This window comes from Haliotis rubra, unplaced genomic scaffold (assembly GCF_003918875.1).
Source record: "Haliotis rubra isolate DU_JTF1 unplaced genomic scaffold, ASM391887v1 Scf665, whole genome shotgun sequence".
NCBI lineage: Eukaryota > Metazoa > Mollusca > Gastropoda > Lepetellida > Haliotidae > Haliotis > Haliotis rubra.
Window position 1 is genome coordinate 507,599 of NW_025767374.1, and position 12,224 is coordinate 519,822.

The window sequence follows — 12,224 nt, forward strand, 5'->3', positions numbered from 1 at the left end:
ACGTGATATGAACTTCGGGGCAAAAGAAAGTAAATTGACTTGAAAATAGTTTTTGACCCCCAAATTACAAACGCTATCAAAATTTAGCTCGGCTTAAAACAGACACAGAAACTTTGCAAATTTAAGGTCCGAAGCAAATGTACGATACCAGCATCAAGTATATAGTTCCTTTTCTTGTTTGGGTCATTTTCAGCCGCCATGAGTCAAGGTTGTATGCTCTCTATAGGAGATGATAAGTACGGCGTAAAACTAAGCTTAACGACTCTATAGGAGAATTACCTAAGGGTAAAATATGACAAGGTTAAGATGACATCAATTAAAGCAGGCTTGTGAGGGGTGTCAAACGTAAGTTTGCAGTTTATGAAAAAGGCCCGTCCGACCGCCCGAGACGGGTTAGATTTCAGACGGACGGTCTAGATTTACAGCTAGCTAGCCCGATGGTGTGGTAAAAATTTACATGTTGTATACATCTGAGTCATATCTTGATGTCTGGTCTGGTTAAATCCATTTTGGACTGGTAACATTTTGAAGTTAGCAGCCCAGATGTCTGGCTGTGGTTTGGGCTTATTTCATACACTGAAGTTTGACGCCTATTGAAACTGAATACGACAGCGTGATGTTTCGAATTTGAAAAGAAATGAAGCGAAACCTCTTCATTGACAACACTTCGGGTATGTCTCCATTCAAAATCACTGACAAGAACCTTTCGGTTATAGCGGAAATGAGAACCTTGATAGGGAACAGTGTAGATCGGTTTAATCTGCACATATGTTTGCTTTCTGTGCCTAAACCACACGTTTCATCATAATACTTGAACTACTCCAGCGAGACACAATACACTCACGTAAGTATCATTTAGTCAAACCGGCATACCTAGCGAATGATGAAGTCATTTGTAAAGTAAACATCACCATTACAAGGGCCCACTGTTGGTATGCGCTTCACGTTACGCGATATGAGACAGGCGCCCAGTCAGGTTTTGTCCGATGTGGACCAAGTACGAAGTAGCCTCAAAAGTCATGACGTATTGATGTTACTGGATTTTACAGAACACCCACTTAGTATTTGTTCGTTTTACGCCTGAAACGTATTGTTTCACATGTTGTAAATAATGTTGGAACACCAATATTAAATAATCAACATCAGCAGGTGGATGTGGCAACGATAAGTTATCAGCAGTATTAGGGTGGAACAATGATTCCATACCTCTGGAGGGGCGGTGGGGTAGCCTAGTGGTTAAAGCTTTCGCTCGTCACGCCGAAGACCCGGGATCGATTCCCCACATGGGTACATTGTGTGAAGCCCATTTCTGGTGTCCCCCGCCGTGATGTTGCTGGAATATTGCTAAAAGCGGCGTAAAACCAAACTCAGTCAGTCAGTCAGCCATACCTCTGCACGACCAGTTATAATGCACGATTCTTAAAAAGTCCTGGTAGTATGAAAAACACGAATGTGATAGAGACTGGATCGTACAGTAAAATGTTATGATTATGGGAAAGAGTATCGCCTTTAATGTGAAGGGGGCGGCGGGGTAGCCTAGTGGTTAAAGCGTTCGCTCGTCACGCCGAAGGCCCGGGTTTGGTTCCATCCCATGCTGGAATATTGCTAAAAGTGGCGTAAAACTAAACTCCTCTAATGTGAAGGCAGCATGACTTAATATTGTAAGGTGAATAACAACAGCAACATTAATTGCAATTAATAACAATTTATGATTTTAAATATCACCTTTTAAGCCTCCAAACTGCGACACAAACAGCTACACTGCACTACTGTCAAACGTACAACTTAAAAAGACGTAACAGAATAAACAACTCTTGCTTAGGCAGACATTAGAAGGACAAGAGTTGCATAGGCGGATCCGCGAAAGGTGGGTGGGGTGTGTGCAGGGGTGCGCAACCCCATTTTGTCCTGAAAGATTATATTAAACGGCCATTGAGACTCTCGTGAAAATGAAGTGTGCCCCCTACACCCACCCCCCACCTTTCTCGAAAAGCTGTATCCGAGTCGTTACACAGACTGACAGATATACAGAGCGTCGTACAGACCAACAGACTACAGCAAATCGTTTTCAGTTTGAGCGATTTTGTAATGCTGTAATGGGTCCACAGATTATGTTTCAATAAGTATTTCAATACGTATGGATTATTGCGTCATGGACAACATGTTAAAGTAAGTCCGGATTGATCTGTCATTTATATTAACGATATGAAAGTGGAGTAAAAAGTTTGTAAACATATTTGGAGGAATCGGAGTGTTCTAAAAGACCCCTCTACAAATACATATCTAACGTATAGTTTTAGAATGAGAACTTTTAGTACAGGAGGGGCAAAATTGGATTTGAAATTAAATACGCAAATAATTTTCAAAAATGACTTGAAAGTCACTTTGAGATTTAAGGAATTTAAAAATACCCCAGGTTTTTTGGGAAATAATGATGTCATGAACATCACCAAAAGACAACACCTGTTTCTGAAAAATGCCTGACTGCGGATCTCCATGAAATACATTCTGGCCCAGAATAACAAATGCTGAGGCTATGGAAAACTAGGTTTCATTACGGATATGTTTTGACGCGAGCTTGAGGTAAGTCCCAAAATAAAAATATATCCGCAGTGAAAGCAAAAATAGATCTGTTTTATTGACATGGGTATAGTACTTCATCTTTATTATCCTTGTTAAATTGCAGTCTCTTCCTGGTAATTCCCTTCTTGTGATTTGCGGGGCGGTGGGGTAGCCTAATGGTTAAAGCGTTCGCTCGTCACGCCGAAGGCCTGGGTTCGACTCCCCACATGGGTACAATGTGTGAAGCCCATCTCTGGTGTCCCCCCGCAGTGATATTGCTGGAATATTGCTAAAAGCGGCGTGAAACTAAAACTCACTCACTCTTGTGAATTGCAAGGAACCAGGATAAGTTGAGATGTGCCTATAACAATGTCCACCACGACCACCTGTTTAACGTGGGAGGACACCTATTCGCAATATATCATTTCCCCTTCCGGCTATACCAACAGGGTATTTGTGTATCGTTTCTTTCGTACGTATTTTTAGTGCCATTCCTGTTCCAAGAGAGGTCGTTTAGGAAAACCGAAACATGAATCTCATTAACCTATTCAGACAATGACCTACTTGTCAGCCGATCCGAATTTTCTCGTGTGAAAGTGAAATTAGACATCACAAACAACTATGGTTACACTGAATTCCAATTTCTTGTTTCATAAGAAAATGGTATTTACAAATGAATTTTAACTTTAAACTTGAATAACATCGTATTTCTATATTTTATGGCGAGGTGTTGGCAGCATACCTTAACTAAGACGTCACAGACTGCCCCAGTTTGATGAGGTCGTAAAATGATTCACAATTCATCCGGCTCACTGGTTACACCTGTTGTGTTTTATTTGCGCTTATTCAGTGTAGTTCTGTAACGGACATTGTGATTGATTTCATATCAAATCCGTACCAGACCGCCAAACATTTCTAGCGGCAGAGCCTCGTTTTGATATTTTGACGATTTCCAGGCTTCTGTTTGTCAGAGCTCGCTGCACGATAGGGCACGCTGCACGACATGTTTGCAAGGGTTATAAGGAGCGTAGTGTACAAGTGCTTAGATGTATCATACTGATTAATAGTTATGCATCCAGTTAAATGAATTGGTCTAAACATTCTGGACTGGTTATTGTACTAAGTTGCGCAATAGGACGGAACCCAGTCAACAGGAAACGAGACTGATGTGTACTCAATGTTTTGACTTGGATACTTTCCAGAGTCTTGCAAAGGGTATTGATGGGTGCAGCGTTAGGCTAGAAGTAGACACTTATTTTTTTATGAAAAGTGTGTGAATGTTTGGATGTACCGGTAGACCAGGCCCTGTTACCCTTTGCGCGAACGACATAGGTCATTACCCATTTGCAGTGATTCATTCATCTGAAGCTGACGTGTGATACAGCACATTAGTTTGGAGGGGAGCACCATATCACTGATCTGTGTACCACTGGAGCATCCTTCTCATGTTCTCATATTCCGTAAGTTGTTTTTGTAGTTTTGTTTGTTTTTAACGCCGCATTAAGCAATATTCCAGCTATATGACAGTGGTCTGTCAATAATCGAGTCTGAACCAGACAATCTAGTGATCAGCATCTTGAGCATCGATCCACGCAACTCGGATACGATGACATGTGTCAACCAAGTCAGCGAGTCTGACCACCCGATCCCGTTAGTCGCCTTTTACGACAAACATGGATTACTGAATAACATTTCACAAACATGTCACCGCATCTTGTGACATCATCAATTTACACAGAATTTGTGACGATGCATTGGCCACTGGTCTCCGGGAGTGACCAGAAGATGGCCCCATGTAACCTCTGTCGACAAGAATGTACCTGTGTTGATTTCGGATTAGAATTGGTCTAAGCTGGCCTAGAGGTCGTTAAAGGTCATGAAAGGTCTCGGATGGTCAGACCTGGTTGTCGAACACCACTGAAGTGACCACTTTTCATAATATCAGTCACTAGGCTGTACTATGATCTACAGGCTGACGTCATATGGCTGGAGTGAGTTACTAAACACACGACAGTGATGTAATCATATGTGACCAAAGAATGAGCTATGCACATGTGTATAATCGAACCGGAACCTTTGGCGTGATGAGCCAACACTTTAACCACCAGGCCACACTAGCGTCTATATCATATTGATTTGAAACAGCTAAATGGCGTAAAATGATATATCGGGACACGTACAGACACGTGCCAGTTATATTCGGACACTTGACGTAACTTCCATAGACTTACATGTTATTTCAGTGTAGCATAAATAATTTTCATGAGGTGAGTTTAGGATGGATCTTTGTAAGATTTGACAGTCAAATTTGAAATCATCTCTGCTCTGCGCACAAAATTTCAGTTCAATTCTCCGACCAATATTTAACTAATGATATCACATTTATCAACTTACGTATGGTTCAACAGTGCACAATCCCATAGGTCGCCATGTTAAAAGAGTTCACGGTTATGCACACATGTTGATTAAATTGTTGCCATTCAATAAATAAGCAACGGAAAATTAAACAGAAATTATGTGATTGTAGGTAAGATGATTCCTCGCAAGTTTGCAAAATTTGACTTGGATCTTACGAAAATTAAATTCATGATAACTATTTATGCTACACTAAATTAACATGTAAGTCTATGGAAATTACGTCAAGTGTCCGAATATAACTGGCACGGGTCTGTATTTTAGTCGTATAGCGGGTGAGTGGCAGACGGGGTGCTTTTTTCAGAAAACGTGGTTGTAAGCTCCCAATCTTTTCAGCAAACACCAAAGCAATCCGGCTGAGACATTTATGCCGTCTTGACATTACTAAACGCTCCGGTCGACCTGCCTTGAGATCTGGAAAGGGATGGAAACCTACCACGTAACGGTCAGTTGTGAAATATCCGTCCGCTGTTGACTTCCAGATTACTGCGCCAGTTAGTTCCCAGATGTAGTGCTTAAGGAATACTTTCAGTGTATCCGTGTTCTAAGTCTCTGCTTGCTTCTAGATTTAAAATACTTTGAGCAAAACCCCAGTTTAATATTTTAAATCTTCAAATTTCACACAAAGGTGCGAAAACAGAAGTTTGGTATTTTGTATTTTCTCTGACTGTACTTGGTCTGGGCTTAAAAACAAACAGCAGTGGCATATTCGGAAAAAGGCAAATATACGTAAGAAAACTGGTACACCAAGCAGGACCTGTGGTGTTCATTTGGCGAAATCCAGACGTTTGGAATGAGCTCATGATGGTTGTGGTCAGGTAAGCTTTATTGTGTTCAAACAACCTATTTTTTGTTCTTCAGTCAACGGATGGATCGGTTGTAGGACTGTATTTAAAGCCAGCTGAAATCACGGGGAGTCGCAACCCAGATATCTCAGAGATTAGTTACATCGAAGCAGTGACACGTGTGTGTCACATTGATTAGTTAGTAGGTTGGATGGATGGTTGACTGACTGGATGGATGGTTGACTGACTGGATGGATGGTTGACTGATGGTTGACTGACTGGATGGATGGTTGACTGACTGACTGGATGGATGGTTGACTGACTGGATGGATGGTTGACTGGCTGGGTGGATGGTTGACTGACTGGCAGCAATATTCACCTATATGACAGCAGTCAGTAAGTAATCGTTTCTGGACCAGACAATCCAGTGATTGACATCATAAGCATCCATCCGTGGGTGTACTTGCGCTTTTTACAACTAGTCGGTGAGGTTTGTTTTCTTTAAATTAGTCACTTCTGTCACGTGTTGTATTTACAACTAGTCACTTGTGTAACGGGTTCTTTCTTTACAATTAGTCACTTCTGTCACGTGTTGTATTTACAACTAGTCACTTGTGTAACGGGTTCTTTCTTTACAATTAGTCACTTATGTCACGTTTTGTATTTACAACCAGTCACTTCTGTCAGATGTGTTGTATTTACAACTAGTCGCTTGTGTAACGGGTTTTGTCTCACAATGGTATCCTCCCATTTGTTACACATGCCAGTTGTTACACCCCCCAATACACATAAGGTCACAGAGCACTGCACACACCTATTACCTATTAGTGAAGAATGGGATAGTCCATACTCGTTACACACATAGAAAGAGAACGCAACACAATTGATTAGCACTAAATATCATTTTATTGCAGTTTATATGCATTTGTTTGCAAATCCATGTATATGAAGTTATCATTCTTCGAGGGGCGGTGGGGTAGCCTAGTGGTTAAAGCGTTGGCTCGTCACGCCGAAGACCCGGGTTCGATTCCCCACATGGGCACAATGTGTGAAGCCCATTTCTGGAGTCCCCCGCTGTGATATTGCTGGAATATTGCTAAAAGCGGCGTAAAACTAAACTCAGTCATCATTCTTCGATGTCTTTTATCATTTATTTCTAAACCACTGGTTCAACTCAGCACATAGATTTCACATTTCACATAACACATTTCAGAGTCTCAACCAAGTTTAATCAAATGGGACTTCTGCTGCATCTTGTTCAGCGATCGCCAGGTTGTATAGGTCATGTAGAGGGTTGTCTCTTCTCTACCGCTTTTCCTAAGACTGCCGATAAACATAGCCCGAGTGACATTTTCTGGTGGATGACTGTGGTCAGAAACATTCCTGACAATATCTCAAACTGTTGTGCATTTACCCTTGCAGGTCTTAACAATGCATCGCCAGTGCTGACATGTCTGTCGTGTTGTATACTTGTCGTAGAGGAATCCATCAAAAAGAACGTGTGACCTGCCTCGCTGCGATGTGACATACTCTACTCTTTGTATACCAGCCATGGTTAATGTGCAAGGTTGTTGTTGTTGTTGTTATTTGCTTTATTTAACCATAGGCGTAGGAACTGGGGGCAGGGGGTGGGGGTGGGCAGTCAGATGCCCCCGAAAAATATGGTGGGGCGCTCTTTCTCCCTTCACTCTCTCTCTTTCTCCCCCCTCCCCTTTTTACAAGCTGGAAATTTTTAGGGACCATAATAGAGAATTAAACACAAATTCAAGCCTCTGGTAACATTGAAAAAATAACATGATCAAAAAAAATTCCGCTAATGATAGAATCCAAATTTTTTAATTCATGTCACTCAAAAGTGAAAGTAGAGGCAGTCAGGCTGTTATTAACAGCCAACATGGATTCGAATCAGCGCTAAGTTGACAACATACATTGACATTACAGTGTAGTCTATACAGTAACATTTAGTTTACAGTAATAGCCATATTTTAAGTATCATAGGTGCTGTTTGATTTATTTATTGAAAATCTAAACAATAACAATAAGACACGATTTCAAACTCATACATTGGCAGTGAGAGAGCTGGTTTTATCTGAAAGCCGAATTCATGTATGAAATAAGAATGGCTGCATTATTATACCCCCGCTACGACGTAGTCGCTGGTATATAGCGCTCAGCCCGTCCGCCCGTGTGTCCGTGCGTCCGGAATGGTTTCTCTGAGCATAACTCAAAAACTGTACCACTTACAAACTTCAAATTTGGCATGGTACTTACCCTTATGGTGCCATTGTGGGTTTTGGTTTTCAATTGCATGATGCCAAAATTGAAAGTTTTCCTAAAATGTTATTTTGGTATTCAATAATGGTATTGAAGGCGATCAGACTATAAGCGGGGGTATGTGAGCTGTGCTCACTTCTGCCTTGTTATTGAATGTAATTATAATATATTTATAGTATAAAACTATTGTTTTTCAGTACCCTATTGTTCTATTTGTCAGCACCCAAAATATGATTATCATAAAGAAAAAATGACAGTGACTCCAATTTCTTATTTTTCAGATATTTAAGAGCAAATATAAAGAGAATAAGTTATTATAAAGACCTTCTTGTGAAGTATTCTAAAGCTGCAGACAAGGGCTGGGACACTCTTTGAAGAGAAATTGCAAAGCAAGCGAACTCGTCTGTCCTTTTCATATATCTCCTCTCTCCACCCCACACCCCACACCCCCGTTATCAATTTCGAAATCTTGCCCCCCAACTTTTAAACTGTTCCTACGCCTATGTTAACGTCGCACGCACAACTAAGGTATTTCGGCGACGGGGTAGTATAACTTATTAAGAAATGAGGGGGAACAAAAACTAGAAATTTTGAAAGAGTGGTGTAACTACCCAAAAAAGCAACACCACCACCCCCACCTCCAACCCAGAAAAAACCCAAACAAAACACAACAACAACAACAAAACAAACAAAAAACCAACAACAACTGAGTATTAAGGGAAATTTGAATGGGATGCCGAATTAAAAAGGTGAAAAATATGAAATAGGTAAAGAGTAATAGAGATTTGGAATTTAGTATAGATGTAGTGTAATAAATGGTTATTGTTATTGTTTTTTGTTTGTTTTGTGAAATCATCTCAAGATAAAAACAACTGAATGTACATATTAAATGCTAACAATAAAAACGTCTTTAATCAAACAAACATTTCTTGAGTAAAAAAAACATCAAAACTGCTTGCTCTTACTCCCTTCGATCCCTTTGACAGTTTGGGCTAGTCCATTATTGTTGTAGGTATAGCAGTAATTAACCCCCGACCTGACAGTGTAACAGCTGGCAATATCCGAGTGTGTAACAACTGGCATGTGTAACAAATGGGAGACAACCCTCATAATTAGTCACTTATGTCACGTGTTGTATTTACAACTAGTCGCTTGTGTAACGGGTTTTGTCTTCACAATTAGTCTCTTCTATCAGGTGTTGTATTTACAACTCGTCGCTTGTGTAACGGGTTCTTTCTTTACAATTAGTCACTTCTGTCACATGTGTTGTATTTACAACTAGTCGCTTGTGTAACGGGATTTGTCTTTACAATTAGTTACAATGGCATCGGTTTTCAAATGATAGGTTCATATACATCTGGGTACTACATGAATGAATGAGTGTTTGGTTTTACTCTGCTTTTAGCAATATTCCAGCAGTATCACGGCAGGGGACACCAGAAATGGGCTTCACACAATGTACCCATGTGGGGAATCGAACCCGTGTCTTCGGCGTGACGAGCGAACGCTTTAACCACTAGGCTACCCCACCGCCCCAGGGTACTACATGAAAGCAGTTTGCAAAACAATCTTTCCAATGACACAACATACTGGTGCTTCAAACCTATCCAATTTGTCTAAGAGTGAGTGAGTGAGTGAGTGAGTGAGTGAGTGTGTTCCCCATTACATCTGTTTATTATTATTCATTATTAAAAATATTCCGGTGCGAATATACGTTTTACTTCATTCCCTCGGTTAATATACTCATGCCAATAATGGTTGACACCCCCACCCCACACCCCCTCTCCAATTAAAAAAAATTGAAGTGGGTGACAACCATTATTGGCATGAGTATATATCGGTTATGTGTTCGTGTTTGTGAATCCCGAAGGAGACAGACATAAGCAAACTGGGGGTTATACATTCGTTGAAAACTCATTAACTCATTATGGGGGCCATACGATAAATGTCGTGTTGTCGAGACAAGAAGACTTGTGATATTCGACCACAGTGCAGATAAATGAGTGAGTGAGTATGGTTTTACGCCGATGTTAGCAATATTCATGCAATATCATTGCGGGGGACACCAATGGGATTAACACATTGTACCCATGTGGGGAATCGAACCGGGGTCTTCAGCGTGACGAGCGAACACTTTAACCACTAGACTACCCCAACGCCCCTAATTTGTCTAAGAACAAGATGAGGCACCTGCAAGTCCATGCCGTTCCTGTTCCTGATTTTGATTGTTAGAAGCTTCAAGTTCAATTTGCTTTTTAGCTCATTTTTCAATTATTTTAAAAACCAAAAATACTGTAGAAATCAGCAGTAAGTGTAACTTATAAACCTTGGTGTGACCTTTGATATGAAGTGTATAATCAAGTGAGTGAGTGAGGTCTTACGCCCCTTTTATCAACATTCCAGCAATATCACGGCGGTGGACACCACAAATGGGCTTCACACATTGTACCAATGAGGGGAATCGAACCCGGGTCTTCAGCGTGACGAGCTAGCGCTTTAACCACTAGGCTACCCCACCGCCCTCAAGACTTATTAACTCAGACACATTGAAAAAAACTTACTGCAAAATAGAGTAGACATGATGCCGGGATTGATTAGCATTTATAAAAATGATTTAGTTATGCTTTGTTAATTACACTTGGATTCTTATGCTCACAGTGTTGTTTATAAACCATTGCTAGCGCAGTTTAAACTTCGTTGATGAATATTTCTTTTATAAAACTTATTCGGCAATATTCTATAATACTATAACAAATTGTTTTGTTAACGCAATGTGTGATGAAAGCATGATACATCATTATGTTGAGACTTTTCTACGAATCGCCTTCGTATGTCTGTCGTCTGTGAACCAGTCTTGTTACACAACACTTTGAGCATGCGAGGACGTTCGAGTTACCTCCCTTCAATTTCTAATTTCCCGCGTACATGTATAAAATAATCGTATGCAGTCATATTAAACGAGGCGCCTTACAATCTCCACCATCCGGGCCCGTTCTGTCACATCATAAGGCATGTTATTAGTAAAGCAACTTAAAACAACAAAATTAATATAAGGATGTTTTCTGGAATTTATTTCATGTTATCCCCAAGTTTAAATACACTTAGACTCAGTATTATTCGTTACACTGCTATACTAGCCGAGCCTAACTTTACTTAGACTGGTTATCCCCAAATTTGTATTCAGATTACTGCAAAATGATACAATGATATTACATTCATAACATAGTCCATGTACATATAACACAAACAATTCAAAGGATAAGAAAAAAAATTGCGTTTGTTTGTTGCGGTTTAACGCCTTTCGGCTATATATTCTAGTTCGTTCATGTCATAAACGCAAAAACATCTCCCAGTTAGCCATATTATGAACGTCAATATGTAGAAAGTATTGTATATCTCCAAGTTAGAGCAATTAAGTTATGATTTGGGGTTGGTTTATTTTTTAACGCCGCACTCAGCAATATTCCAGCTATATGGCGGCGGTCTGTAAATAATCGTGTCTGGACCAGACAATCCAGTTATCAACATCTTGAACATCGATCCACGCAATTGGGATACGATCGGGACACTCATCAAAAGCATAAAATGGTATTATAAAGAGGAACTCAGGGTGTTTATTTCAACAGAAATATGTCATGGCACAGACATTGCAATCAGGCAGCAACGCAAGCTAAAGGGGGTGTTCATAGGTATTTGTAAACAGACACATATCTAAAGAGATCCCTCACTCCAGACCTTTATGAAAATATTTGATTGAAAAATAAATTCAGTACTGTTGTATGGCTCTGAAGTATGGGGCTTACAAAATACGGACACCAAAAATGGGTTTCACACATTGTACCCATTTGGGGAATCGAACCCGGGTCCTCGGTGTGTCTGATTACAACGTTATTGTGTAATTTAATCGGCGGTGGGGTAGCCTAGCGCACGACTCGTCATGCAGAAGACCCGGGTTCGATTCCCCACATGGTACAATGTGTGAAGCCCATTTCTGGTGTCCCCCGCCGTATTATTGCTTAAATATTGCTTAAACCGGATAAAACTCACTCACTTGATCAGTAAATTGTGTTAAACTAAAAACCTTCCTGTTACATGGTGCTAACCGCGATTTCTTTTTACTTGAAACCAGAGACCATATAATAATCTATTATGGGATCTGGTGCAACAGAGCGAGATAAATTTTAAAAG